Raw genomic sequence first — 14462 nt, 5'->3', positions numbered from 1 at the left:
ACGTGAAAGTGCTTTCTAATGGATATTATCAGTAAGCGAAGATGAACCAGCAGAACTGAACTTAAACTGCTTAAAAGTTTCTAACTTGGATCATTTCTTACAAATGGACACTATAATATGAACTTGTGCAAAGTAAGAAATAACAGGATTATACCCTGTAAATTGAGAATTTTGTCAGGGTGTGAAAATATCTTAGTCGTGATGGGGGCGAATCAATCCAGTTATAAAAGGGTTGAAATAGGGGGATTTCAGTTAGTCCAAGGATCCAAGTATATGAGAACTTATTTGCAGTGTTATGAAAAATTCTGGTGATGTATTCACAATGATAGATGTGCCAAATTGTATTTATAATAAAGATAGAGAATGGTGGAACTGAGTTTTTTCAATATAAAGCTATATGGCATTTGGTAGCACTCAAAATATGTGTTATAAATTTGTGGGTATACTTAGGAATATCAGAAATATAATGAGATAAAAGGGAATATGACAGGGAGTTGGGCATTAAAATTCCAATGAGAAGGTAAGTAAGACAATGTATCTCTGTCCACAATGGAAGTTAGTTGGGACAGTGCCACCAGATGTGGGACAGTTTCCTCAGCCCCACAAAGTCTCCAACACAATGGTGATAAAGAAGGAAACATTTTATGAAATCATTAAGGTACTAAATACCAACGATAATGGGATTTCACTAAACTTGAGGCTAATGGAAGTTTTTGAGATGTTATTTCTAAATGTAATCCAGTCCGCATTCTCCAGATAAGATTTTGCAACCAAAATTTGCAGCAATATATCAAGTGAAGAATAACATTCCAGACCAAAATTCTTCACTGTTTTTATTTTCTTCTGATGCCCCAGAGGAATGTGGAGTGACATATAGTTGTCTTGAAAATTGCATGCAAACAATTTGGGGTTGATTCAAAGAGCTGATACACCACATTTCCTGTGAGTAACTGACTATAAGCCACACTTATGGTAGCTCCAAACTTGCACCAATTTGTTGTAGCCCCATAATGCTACATAAAAAAGTGATATCGGATTGCTAGGGGTCCAATTTCAACTGCTGAAACTTGTATTACTATACTGTTGCAAGATTAACTTACTCCCTTTTTAAATAATTGAATCAACTTCTCAGAATTAACCCAGTGGATCCCAGTATCTGGTATATATTAATACATTTTTCTTATTCTTCTGGCTAAAAGTCACTGTGAATTTTTAGCTTATTCTCTATATCTTCTTAGGACTGTTCACTTATTTTCAATTTGTAAAGTTCTTTCTAGTATTATCTAACACTAGCTGGAAAGCCATGGATGTAGAGTTAGTAAAGTCATAGCTGTTAATTTCCATGTAAGTTTGTGTATTGAGGTAAAATGAAGACAAATGCCAGGTAAATTTTGTCTAATACCACAAAATAACAAATACTAAACACGTCCCTGGGTGGTCTTGAACTACCAACCTTTCGGTTAACAGCCAAACGCGCTAACCAATTGCGCCACAGAGACACGTGAAAGTGCTTTCTAATGGATATTATCAGTAAGGGAAGATGAACCAGCAGAACTGAACTTAAACTGGATAAAAGTTTCTAACTTGGATCATCTCTTACAATATCAAAAATATAATGAGATAAAAGGGAATATGACAGGGAGTTGGGCATTAAAATTCCAATGAGAAGGTAAGTAAGACAATGTATCTCTGTCCACAATGGAAGTAAGTTGGGACAGTGCCACCTGATGTGGGACAGTTTCCTCAGCCCCACATAGTCTCCAACACAATGGTGATAAAGAAGGAAACATTTTATGAAATCATTAAGGTACTAAATACCAACGATAATGGGATTTCACTAAACTTGAGGCTAATGGAAGTTTTTGAGATGTTATTTCTAAATGTAATCCAGTCCTCTTGGTGTGAGTGGTGTAAATGCTTTTAACATCGAAGGGGAATTAGCTCAAAAGGTATAGTGCTTGCTTAGCAAGCGAGAGGTAGTGGGATCGATGCCCGCATTCTCCAGACAATATTTTGGAACCAAAATTTGCTGCAATATATCAAGTGAAGAATAACATTCCTGACCAAAATTCTTCACTGTTTTTATTGTCTTCTGATGCCCCAGAGGAATGCAGAGTTACATATAGTTGTCTTGAAAATTACATGCAAACAATTTGGGGTTGATTCAAAGAGCTGATACACCACATTTAATGTGAGTAACTGACTATAAGCCACACTTATGGTAGCTCCAAACTTGCACCAATTTGTTGTAGCACCATATGCTGTATAAAAAAGTGATATCGGGTTGCTAGTCGTCCAATTTCAACTGCTGTAACTGGTGTTACTAAACTGTTGCAAGGTTAACTTACCCCCTTAGTAAATAATTGAATCAACTTCTCAGAATTAACCCGGTGGATCCCAGTATCTGGTATATATTAATAATTTTTTTCTTATTCTTCTGGCTAAAAGTCACTGTGAATTTTTAGCTTATTCTCTATATCTTCTTAGGACTGATCACTTGTTTTCAATTTGTAAAGTTCTTTCTATTATTATCTAACACTAGTTGGAAAGCCATGGATGTAGAGTTAGTAAAGTCATAGCTGTTAATTTCCATGTAAGTTTGTGTATTGAGGTAAAATGAAGACAAATGCCAGGTAAATTTCTTCAAATAAAGAATCCTCCTGCCACAGAATAACAAATACTAAACACGTCCCTGGGTGGGCTTGAACCACCAACCTTTCAGTTAACAGCCAAACGCGCTAACCAATTGCGCCACAGAGACACGTGAAAGTGCTTTCTAATGGATATTATCAGTAAGCGAAGATGAACCAGCAGAACTGAACTTAAACTGCTTAAAAGTTTCTAACTTGGATCATTTCTTACAAATGGACACTATAATATGAACTTGTGCAAAGTAAGAAATAACAGGATTATACCCTGTAAATTGAGAATTTTGTCAGGGTGTGAAAATATCTTAGTCGTGATGGGGGCGAATCAATCCAGTTATAAAAGGGTTGAAATAGGGGGATTTCAGTTAGTCCAAGGATCCAAGTATATGAGAACTTATTTGCAGTGTTATGAAAAATTCTGGTGATGTATTCACAATGATAGATGTGCCAAATTGTATTTATAATAAAGATAGAGAATGGTGGAACTGAGTTTTTTCAATATAAAGCTATATGGCATTTGGTAGCACTCAAAATATGTGTTATAAATTTGTGGGTATACTTAGGAATATCAGAAATATAATGAGATAAAAGGGAATATGACAGGGAGTTGGGCATTAAAATTCCAATGAGAAGGTAAATAAGACAATGTATCTCTGTCCACAATGGAAGTTAGTTGGGACAGTGCCACCAGATGTGGGACAGTTTCCTCAGCCCCACAAAGTCTCCAACACAATGGTGATAAAGAAGGAAACATTTTATGAAATCATTAAGGTACTAAATACCAACGATAATGGGATTTCACTAAACTTGAGGCTAATGGAAGTTTTTGAGATGTTATTTCTAAATGTAATCCAGTCCGCATTCTCCAGATAAGATTTTGCAACCAAAATTTGCTGCAATATATCAAGTGAAGAATAACATTCCAGACCAAAATTCTTCACTGTTTTTATTTTCTTCTGATGCCCCAGAGGAATGCGGAGTGACATATAGTTGTCTTGAAAATTACATGCAAACAATTTGGGGTTGATTCAAAGAGCTGATACACCACATTTCCTGTGAGTAACTGACTATAAGCCACACTTATGGTAGCTCCAAACTTGCACCAATTTGTTGTAGCCCCATAATGCTACATAAAAAAGTGATATCGGATTGCTAGGGGTCCAATTTCAACTGCTGAAACTTGTATTACTATACTGTTGCAAGATTAACTTACTCCCTTTTTAAATAATTGAATCAACTTCTCAGAATTAACCCAGTGGATCCTAGTATCTGGTATATATTAATACATTTTTCTTATTCTTCTGGCTAAAAGTCACTGTGAATTTTTAGCTTATTCTCTATATCTTCTTAGGACTGATCACTTGTTTTCAATTTGTAAAGTTCTTTCTAGTATTATCTAACACTAGCTGGAAAGCCATGGATGTAGAGTTAGTAAAGTCATAGCTGTTAATTTCCATGTAAGTTTGTGTATTGAGGTAAAATGAAGACAAATGCCTGGTAAATTTTGTCAAATACAGAATCCTCCTGCCACAGAATAACAAATACTAAACACGTCCCTGGGTGGGCTTGAACCACCAACCTTTCAGTTAACATCCGAACGCGCTAACCAATTGCGCCACAGAGACACGTGAAAGTGCTTTCTAATGGATATTATCAGTAAGCGAAGATGAACCAGCAGAACTGAACTTAAACTGTTTAAAAGTTTCTAACTTTGATCATTTCTTACAAATGGACACTATAATATGAACTTGTGCAAAGTAAGAAATAACAGGATTATACCCTGTAAATTGAGAATTTTGTCAGGGTGTGAAAATATCTTAGTCGTGATGGGGGCGAATCAATCCAGTTATAAAAGGGTTGAAATAGGGGGATTTCAGTTAGTCCAAGGATCCAAGTATATGAGAACTTATTTGCAGTGTTATGAAAAATTCTGGTGATGTATTCACAATGATAGATGTGCCAAATTGTATTTATAATAAAGATAGAGAATGGTGGAACTGAGTTTTTTCAATATAAAGCTATATGGCATTTGGTAGCACTCAAAATATGTGTTATAAATTTGTGGGTATACTTAGGAATATCAGAAATATAATGAGATAAAAGGGAATATGACAGGGAGTTGGGCATTAAAATTCCAATGAGAAGGTAAGTAAGACAATGTATCTCTGTCCACAATGGAAGTTAGTTGGGACAGTGCCACCAGATGTGGGACAGTTTCCTCAGCCCCACAAAGTCTCCAACACAATGGTGATAAAGAAGGAAACATTTTATGAAATCATTAAGGTACTAAATACCAACGATAATGGGGTTTCACTAAACTTGAGGCTAATGGAAGTTTTTGAGATGTTATTTCTAAATGTAATCCAGTCCGCATTCTCCAGATAAGATTTTGCAACCAAAATTTGCTGCAATATATCAAGTGACGAATAACATTCCAGACCAAAATTCTTCACTGTTTTTATTTTCTTCTGATGCCCCAGAGGAATGCGGAGTGACATATAGTTGTCTTGAAAATTACATGCAAACAATTTGGGGTTGATTCAAATAGCTGATACACCACATTTCCTGTGAGTAACTGACTATAAGCCACACTTATGGTAGCTCCAAACTTGCACCAATTTGTTGTAGCCCCATAATGCTACATAAAAAAGTGATATCGGATTGCTAGGGGTCCAATTTCAACTGCTGTAACTTGTGTTACTATACTGTTGCAAGATTAACTTACTCCCTTTTTAAATAATTGAATCAACTTCTCAGAATTAACCCAGTGGATCCCAGTATCTGGTATATATTAATAAATTTTTCTTATTCTTCTGGCTAAAAGTCACTGTGAATTTTTAGCTTATTCTCTATATCTTCTTAGGACTGATCACTTGTTTTCAATTTGTAAAGTTCTTTCTAGTATTATCTAACACTAGCTGGAAAGCCATGGATGTAGAGTTAGTAAAGTCATAGCTGTTAATTTCCATGTAAGTTTGTGTATTGAGGTAAAATGAAGACAAATGCCTGGTAAATTTTGTCTAATACCACAAAATAACAAATACTAAACACGTCCCTGGGTGGTCTTGAACTACCAACCTTTCGGTTAACAGCCGAACGCGCTAACCAATTGCACCACAGAGACACGTGAAAGTGCTTTCTAATTGATATTATCAGTAAGGGAAGATGAACCAGCAGAACTGAACTTAAACTGGATAAAAGTTTCTAACTTGGATCATTTCTTACAATATCAAAAATATAATGAGATAAAAGGGAATATGACAGGGAGTTGGGCATTAAAATTCCCATGAGAAGGTAAGTAAGACAATGTATCTCTGTCCACAATGGAAGTAAGTTGGGACAGTGCCACCAGATGTGGGACAGTTTCCTCAGCCCCACAAAGTCTCCAACACAATGGTGATAAAGAAGGAAACATTTTATGAAATCATTAAGGTACTAAATACCAACGATAATGGGATTTCACTAAACTTGAGGCTAATGGAAGTTTTTGAGATGTTATTTCTAAATGTAATCCAGTCCGCATTCTCCAGATAAGATTTTGCAACCAAAATTTGCTGCAATATATCAAGTGAAGAATAACATTCCAGACCAAAATTCTTCACTGTTTTTATTTTCTTCTGATGCCCCAGAGGAATGCGGAGTGACATATAGTTGTCTTGAAAATTACATGCAAACAATTTGGGGTTGATTCAAAGAGCTGATACACCACATTTCCTGTGAGTAACTGACTATAAGCCACACTTATGGTAGCTCCAAACTTGCACCAATTTGTTGTAGCACCATATGCTGTATAAAAAAGTGATATCGGGTTGCTAGTCGTCCAATTTCAACTGCTGTAACTGGTGTTACTATACTGTTGCAAGGTTAACTTACCCCCTTTGTAAATAATTGAATCAACTTCTCAGAATTAACCCGGTGGATCCCAGTATCTGGTATATATTAATACATTTTTTCTTATTCTTCTGGCTAAAAGTCACTGTGAATTTTTAGCTTATTCTCTATATCTTCTTAGGACTGATCACTTGTTTTCAATTTGTAAAGTTCTTTCTATTATTATCTAACACTAGTTGGAAAGCCATGGATGTAGAGTTAGTAAAGTCATAGCTGTTAATTTCCATGTAAGTTTGTGTATTGAGGTAAAATGAAGACAAATGCCAGGTAAATTTCTTCAAATAAAGAATCCTCCTGCCACAGAATAACAAATACTAAACACGTCCCTGGGTGGGCTTGAACCACCAACCTTTCAGTTAACAGCCAAACGCGCTAACCAATTGCGCCACAGAGACACGTGAAAGTGCTTTCTAATGGATATTATCAGTAAGCGAAGATGAACCAGCAGAACTGAACTTAAACTGCTTAAAAGTTTCTAACTTGGATCATTTCTTACAAATGGACACTATAATATGAACTTGTGCAAAGTAAGAAATAACAGGATTATACCCTGTAAATTGAGAATTTTGTCAGGGTGTGAAAATATCTTAGTCGTGATGGGGGCGAATCAATCCAGTTATAAAAGGGTTGAAATAGGGGGATTTCAGTTAGTCCAAGGATCCAAGTATATGAGAACTTATTTGCAGTGTTATGAAAAATTCTGGTGATGTATTCACAATGATAGATGTGCCAAATTGTATTTATAATAAAGATAGAGAATGGTGGAACTGAGTTTTTTCAATATAAAGCTATATGGCATTTGGTAGCACTCAAAATATGTGTTATAAATTTGTGGGTATACTTAGGAATATCAGAAATATAATGAGATAAAAGGGAATATGACAGGGAGTTGGGCATTAAAATTCCAATGAGAAGGTAAGTAAGACAATGTATCTCTGTCCACAATGGAAGTTAGTTGGGACAGTGCCACCAGATGTGGGACAGTTTCCTCAGCCCCACAAAGTCTCCAACACAATGGTGATAAAGAAGGAAACATTTTATGAAATCATTAAGGTACTAAATACCAACGATAATGGGATTTCACTAAACTTGAGGCTAATGGAAGTTTTTGAGATGTTATTTCTAAATGTAATCCAGTCCGCATTCTCCAGATAAGATTTTGCAACCAAAATTTGCAGCAATATATCAAGTGAAGAATAACATTCCAGACCAAAATTCTTCACTGTTTTTATTTTCTTCTGATGCCCCAGAGGAATGTGGAGTGACATATAGTTGTCTTGAAAATTGCATGCAAACAATTTGGGGTTGATTCAAAGAGCTGATACACCACATTTCCTGTGAGTAACTGACTATAAGCCACACTTATGGTAGCTCCAAACTTGCACCAATTTGTTGTAGCCCCATAATGCTACATAAAAAAGTGATATCGGATTGCTAGGGGTCCAATTTCAACTGCTGAAACTTGTATTACTATACTGTTGCAAGATTAACTTACTCCCTTTTTAAATAATTGAATCAACTTCTCAGAATTAACCCAGTGGATCCCAGTATCTGGTATATATTAATACATTTTTCTTATTCTTCTGGCTAAAAGTCACTGTGAATTTTTAGCTTATTCTCTATATCTTCTTAGGACTGTTCACTTATTTTCAATTTGTAAAGTTCTTTCTAGTATTATCTAACACTAGCTGGAAAGCCATGGATGTAGAGTTAGTAAAGTCATAGCTGTTAATTTCCATGTAAGTTTGTGTATTGAGGTAAAATGAAGACAAATGCCAGGTAAATTTTGTCTAATACCACAAAATAACAAATACTAAACACGTCCCTGGGTGGTCTTGAACTACCAACCTTTCGGTTAACAGCCAAACGCGCTAACCAATTGCGCCACAGAGACACGTGAAAGTGCTTTCTAATGGATATTATCAGTAAGGGAAGATGAACCAGCAGAACTGAACTTAAACTGGATAAAAGTTTCTAACTTGGATCATCTCTTACAATATCAAAAATATAATGAGATAAAAGGGAATATGACAGGGAGTTGGGCATTAAAATTCCAATGAGAAGGTAAGTAAGACAATGTATCTCTGTCCACAATGGAAGTAAGTTGGGACAGTGCCACCTGATGTGGGACAGTTTCCTCAGCCCCACATAGTCTCCAACACAATGGTGATAAAGAAGGAAACATTTTATGAAATCATTAAGGTACTAAATACCAACGATAATGGGATTTCACTAAACTTGAGGCTAATGGAAGTTTTTGAGATGTTATTTCTAAATGTAATCCAGTCCTCTTGGTGTGAGTGGTGTAAATGCTTTTAACATCGAAGGGGAATTAGCTCAAAAGGTATAGTGCTTGCTTAGCATGCGAGAGGTAGTGGGATCGATGCCCGCATTCTCCAGACAATATTTTGGAACCAAAATTTGCTGCAATATATCAAGTGAAGAATAACATTCCTGACCAAAATTCTTCACTGTTTTTATTGTCTTCTGATGCCCCAGAGGAATGCAGAGTTACATATAGTTGTCTTGAAAATTACATGCAAACAATTTGGGGTTGATTCAAAGAGCTGATACACCACATTTAATGTGAGTAACTGACTATAAGCCACACTTATGGTAGCTCCAAACTTGCACCAATTTGTTGTAGCACCATATGCTGTATAAAAAAGTGATATCGGGTTGCTAGTCGTCCAATTTCAACTGCTGTAACTGGTGTTACTAAACTGTTGCAAGGTTAACTTACCCCCTTAGTAAATAATTGAATCAACTTCTCAGAATTAACCCGGTGGATCCCAGTATCTGGTATATATTAATAATTTTTTTCTTATTCTTCTGGCTAAAAGTCACTGTGAATTTTTAGCTTATTCTCTATATCTTCTTAGGACTGATCACTTGTTTTCAATTTGTAAAGTTCTTTCTATTATTATCTAACACTAGTTGGAAAGCCATGGATGTAGAGTTAGTAAAGTCATAGCTGTTAATTTCCATGTAAGTTTGTGTATTGAGGTAAAATGAAGACAAATGCCAGGTAAATTTCTTCAAATAAAGAATCCTCCTGCCACAGAATAACAAATACTAAACACGTCCCTGGGTGGGCTTGAACCACCAACCTTTCAGTTAACAGCCAAACGCGCTAACCAATTGCGCCACAGAGACACGTGAAAGTGCTTTCTAATGGATATTATCAGTAAGCGAAGATGAACCAGCAGAACTGAACTTAAACTGCTTAAAAGTTTCTAACTTGGATCATTTCTTACAAATGGACACTATAATATGAACTTGTGCAAAGTAAGAAATAACAGGATTATACCCTGTAAATTGAGAATTTTGTCAGGGTGTGAAAATATCTTAGTCGTGATGGGGGCGAATCAATCCAGTTATAAAAGGGTTGAAATAGGGGGATTTCAGTTAGTCCAAGGATCCAAGTATATGAGAACTTATTTGCAGTGTTATGAAAAATTCTGGTGATGTATTCACAATGATAGATGTGCCAAATTGTATTTATAATAAAGATAGAGAATGGTGGAACTGAGTTTTTTCAATATAAAGCTATATGGCATTTGGTAGCACTCAAAATATGTGTTATAAATTTGTGGGTATACTTAGGAATATCAGAAATATAATGAGATAAAAGGGAATATGACAGGGAGTTGGGCATTAAAATTCCAATGAGAAGGTAAGTAAGACAATGTATCTCTGTCCACAATGGAAGTTAGTTGGGACAGTGCCACCAGATGTGGGACAGTTTCCTCAGCCCCACAAAGTCTCCAACACAATGGTGATAAAGAAGGAAACATTTTATGAAATCATTAAGGTACTAAATACCAACGATAATGGGATTTCACTAAACTTGAGGCTAATGGAAGTTTTTGAGATGTTATTTCTAAATGTAATCCAGTCCGCATTCTCCAGATAAGATTTTGCAACCAAAATTTGCTGCAATATATCAAGTGAAGAATAACATTCCAGACCAAAATTCTTCACTGTTTTTATTTTCTTCTGATGCCCCAGAGGAATGCGGAGTGACATATAGTTGTCTTGAAAATTACATGCAAACAATTTGGGGTTGATTCAAAGAGCTGATACACCACATTTCCTGTGAGTAACTGACTATAAGCCACACTTATGGTAGCTCCAAACTTGCACCAATTTGTTGTAGCCCCATAATGCTACATAAAAAAGTGATATCGGATTGCTAGGGGTCCAATTTCAACTGCTGAAACTTGTATTACTATACTGTTGCAAGATTAACTTACTCCCTTTTTAAATAATTGAATCAACTTCTCAGAATTAACCCAGTGGATCCTAGTATCTGGTATATATTAATACATTTTTCTTATTCTTCTGGCTAAAAGTCACTGTGAATTTTTAGCTTATTCTCTATATCTTCTTAGGACTGATCACTTGTTTTCAATTTGTAAAGTTCTTTCTAGTATTATCTAACACTAGCTGGAAAGCCATGGATGTAGAGTTAGTAAAGTCATAGCTGTTAATTTCCATGTAAGTTTGTGTATTGAGGTAAAATGAAGACAAATGCCTGGTAAATTTTGTCAAATACAGAATCCTCCTGCCACAGAATAACAAATACTAAACACGTCCCTGGGTGGGCTTGAACCACCAACCTTTCAGTTAACATCCGAACGCGCTAACCAATTGCGCCACAGAGACACGTGAAAGTGCTTTCTAATGGATATTATCAGTAAGCGAAGATGAACCAGCAGAACTGAACTTAAACTGTTTAAAAGTTTCTAACTTTGATCATTTCTTACAAATGGACACTATAATATGAACTTGTGCAAAGTAAGAAATAACAGGATTATACCCTGTAAATTGAGAATTTTGTCAGGGTGTGAAAATATCTTAGTCGTGATGGGGGCGAATCAATCCAGTTATAAAAGGGTTGAAATAGGGGGATTTCAGTTAGTCCAAGGATCCAAGTATATGAGAACTTATTTGCAGTGTTATGAAAAATTCTGGTGATGTATTCACAATGATAGATGTGCCAAATTGTATTTATAATAAAGATAGAGAATGGTGGAACTGAGTTTTTTCAATATAAAGCTATATGGCATTTGGTAGCACTCAAAATATGTGTTATAAATTTGTGGGTATACTTAGGAATATCAGAAATATAATGAGATAAAAGGGAATATGACAGGGAGTTGGGCATTAAAATTCCAATGAGAAGGTAAGTAAGACAATGTATCTCTGTCCACAATGGAAGTTAGTTGGGACAGTGCCACCAGATGTGGGACAGTTTCCTCAGCCCCACAAAGTCTCCAACACAATGGTGATAAAGAAGGAAACATTTTATGAAATCATTAAGGTACTAAATACCAACGATAATGGGGTTTCACTAAACTTGAGGCTAATGGAAGTTTTTGAGATGTTATTTCTAAATGTAATCCAGTCCGCATTCTCCAGATAAGATTTTGCAACCAAAATTTGCTGCAATATATCAAGTGACGAATAACATTCCAGACCAAAATTCTTCACTGTTTTTATTTTCTTCTGATGCCCCAGAGGAATGCGGAGTGACATATAGTTGTCTTGAAAATTACATGCAAACAATTTGGGGTTGATTCAAATAGCTGATACACCACATTTCCTGTGAGTAACTGACTATAAGCCACACTTATGGTAGCTCCAAACTTGCACCAATTTGTTGTAGCCCCATAATGCTACATAAAAAAGTGATATCGGATTGCTAGGGGTCCAATTTCAACTGCTGTAACTTGTGTTACTATACTGTTGCAAGATTAACTTACTCCCTTTTTAAATAATTGAATCAACTTCTCAGAATTAACCCAGTGGATCCCAGTATCTGGTATATATTAATAAATTTTTCTTATTCTTCTGGCTAAAAGTCACTGTGAATTTTTAGCTTATTCTCTATATCTTCTTAGGACTGATCACTTGTTTTCAATTTGTAAAGTTCTTTCTAGTATTATCTAACACTAGCTGGAAAGCCATGGATGTAGAGTTAGTAAAGTCATAGCTGTTAATTTCCATGTAAGTTTGTGTATTGAGGTAAAATGAAGACAAATGCCTGGTAAATTTTGTCTAATACCACAAAATAACAAATACTAAACACGTCCCTGGGTGGTCTTGAACTACCAACCTTTCGGTTAACAGCCGAACGCGCTAACCAATTGCACCACAGAGACACGTGAAAGTGCTTTCTAATTGATATTATCAGTAAGGGAAGATGAACCAGCAGAACTGAACTTAAACTGGATAAAAGTTTCTAACTTGGATCATTTCTTACAATATCAAAAATATAATGAGATAAAAGGGAATATGACAGGGAGTTGGGCATTAAAATTCCCATGAGAAGGTAAGTAAGACAATGTATCTCTGTCCACAATGGAAGTAAGTTGGGACAGTGCCACCAGATGTGGGACAGTTTCCTCAGCCCCACAAAGTCTCCAACACAATGGTGATAAAGAAGGAAACATTTTATGAAATCATTAAGGTACTAAATACCAACGATAATGGGATTTCACTAAACTTGAGGCTAATGGAAGTTTTTGAGATGTTATTTCTAAATGTAATCCAGTCCGCATTCTCCAGATAAGATTTTGCAACCAAAATTTGCTGCAATATATCAAGTGAAGAATAACATTCCAGACCAAAATTCTTCACTGTTTTTATTTTCTTCTGATGCCCCAGAGGAATGCGGAGTGACATATAGTTGTCTTGAAAATTACATGCAAACAATTTGGGGTTGATTCAAAGAGCTGATACACCACATTTCCTGTGAGTAACTGACTATAAGCCACACTTATGGTAGCTCCAAACTTGCACCAATTTGTTGTAGCACCATATGCTGTATAAAAAAGTGATATCGGGTTGCTAGTCGTCCAATTTCAACTGCTGTAACTGGTGTTACTATACTGTTGCAAGGTTAACTTACCCCCTTTGTAAATAATTGAATCAACTTCTCAGAATTAACCCGGTGGATCCCAGTATCTGGTATATATTAATACATTTTTTCTTATTCTTCTGGCTAAAAGTCACTGTGAATTTTTAGCTTATTCTCTATATCTTCTTAGGACTGATCACTTGTTTTCAATTTGTAAAGTTCTTTCTATTATTATCTAACACTAGTTGGAAAGCCATGGATGTAGAGTTAGTAAAGTCATAGCTGTTAATTTCCATGTAAGTTTGTGTATTGAGGTAAAATGAAGACAAATGCCAGGTAAATTTCTTCAAATAAAGAATCCTCCTGCCACAGAATAACAAATACTAAACACGTCCCTGGGTGGGCTTGAACCACCAACCTTTCAGTTAACAGCCAAACGCGCTAACCAATTGCGCCACAGAGACACGTGAAAGTGCTTTCTAATGGATATTATCAGTAAGCGAAGATGAACCAGCAGAACTGAACTTAAACTGCTTAAAAGTTTCTAACTTGGATCATTTCTTACAAATGGACACTATAATATGAACTTGTGCAAAGTAAGAAATAACAGGATTATACCCTGTAAATTGAGAATTTTGTCAGGGTGTGAAAATATCTTAGTCGTGATGGGGGCGAATCAATCCAGTTATAAAAGGGTTGAAATAGGGGGATTTCAGTTAGTCCAAGGATCCAAGTATATGAGAACTTATTTGCAGTGTTATGAAAAATTCTGGTGATGTATTCACAATGATAGATGTGCCAAATTGTATTTATAATAAAGATAGAGAATGGTGGAACTGAGTTTTTTCAATATAAAGCTATATGGCATTTGGTAGCACTCAAAATATGTGTTATAAATTTGTGGGTATACTTAGGAATATCAGAAATATAATGAGATAAAAGGGAATATGACAGGGAGTTGGGCATTAAAATTCCAATGAGAAGGTAAGTAAGACAATGTATCTCTGTCCACAATGGAAGTTAGTTGGGACAGTGCCACCAGATGTGGGACAGTTTCC

At 35.7% G+C, this 14462-nt stretch overlaps 4 non-coding genes across 4 annotated transcripts; all 4 read right to left on the bottom strand.

Moving 5' to 3' along the window:
• Nucleotides 1-2687: 2687 nt before the first annotated feature.
• TRNAN-GUU (transfer RNA asparagine (anticodon GUU)) lies at nt 2688-2761 on the bottom strand. Its single transcript has one exon. It is a non-coding gene; the product is annotated as a tRNA-Asn (tRNA).
• Nucleotides 2762-6860: 4099 nt separating this feature from the next.
• On the bottom strand, nt 6861-6934 carry TRNAN-GUU (transfer RNA asparagine (anticodon GUU)). Its single transcript has one exon. It is a non-coding gene; the product is annotated as a tRNA-Asn (tRNA).
• A 2687-nt stretch (nt 6935-9621) lies between these two features.
• On the bottom strand, nt 9622-9695 carry TRNAN-GUU (transfer RNA asparagine (anticodon GUU)). The gene has a single exon. It is a non-coding gene; the product is annotated as a tRNA-Asn (tRNA).
• Nucleotides 9696-13794: 4099 nt separating this feature from the next.
• On the bottom strand, nt 13795-13868 carry TRNAN-GUU (transfer RNA asparagine (anticodon GUU)). The gene has a single exon. It is a non-coding gene; the product is annotated as a tRNA-Asn (tRNA).
• Between the last annotated feature and the right edge of the window lie 594 nt (nt 13869-14462).

This window comes from Taudactylus pleione, unplaced genomic scaffold, assembly GCF_031769625.1.
Source record: "Taudactylus pleione unplaced genomic scaffold, aTauple2 ptg001569l, whole genome shotgun sequence".
Taxonomy (NCBI): domain Eukaryota; kingdom Metazoa; phylum Chordata; class Amphibia; order Anura; family Myobatrachidae; genus Taudactylus; species Taudactylus pleione.
This window is presented reverse-complemented; position numbering and strand designations above follow the sequence as displayed.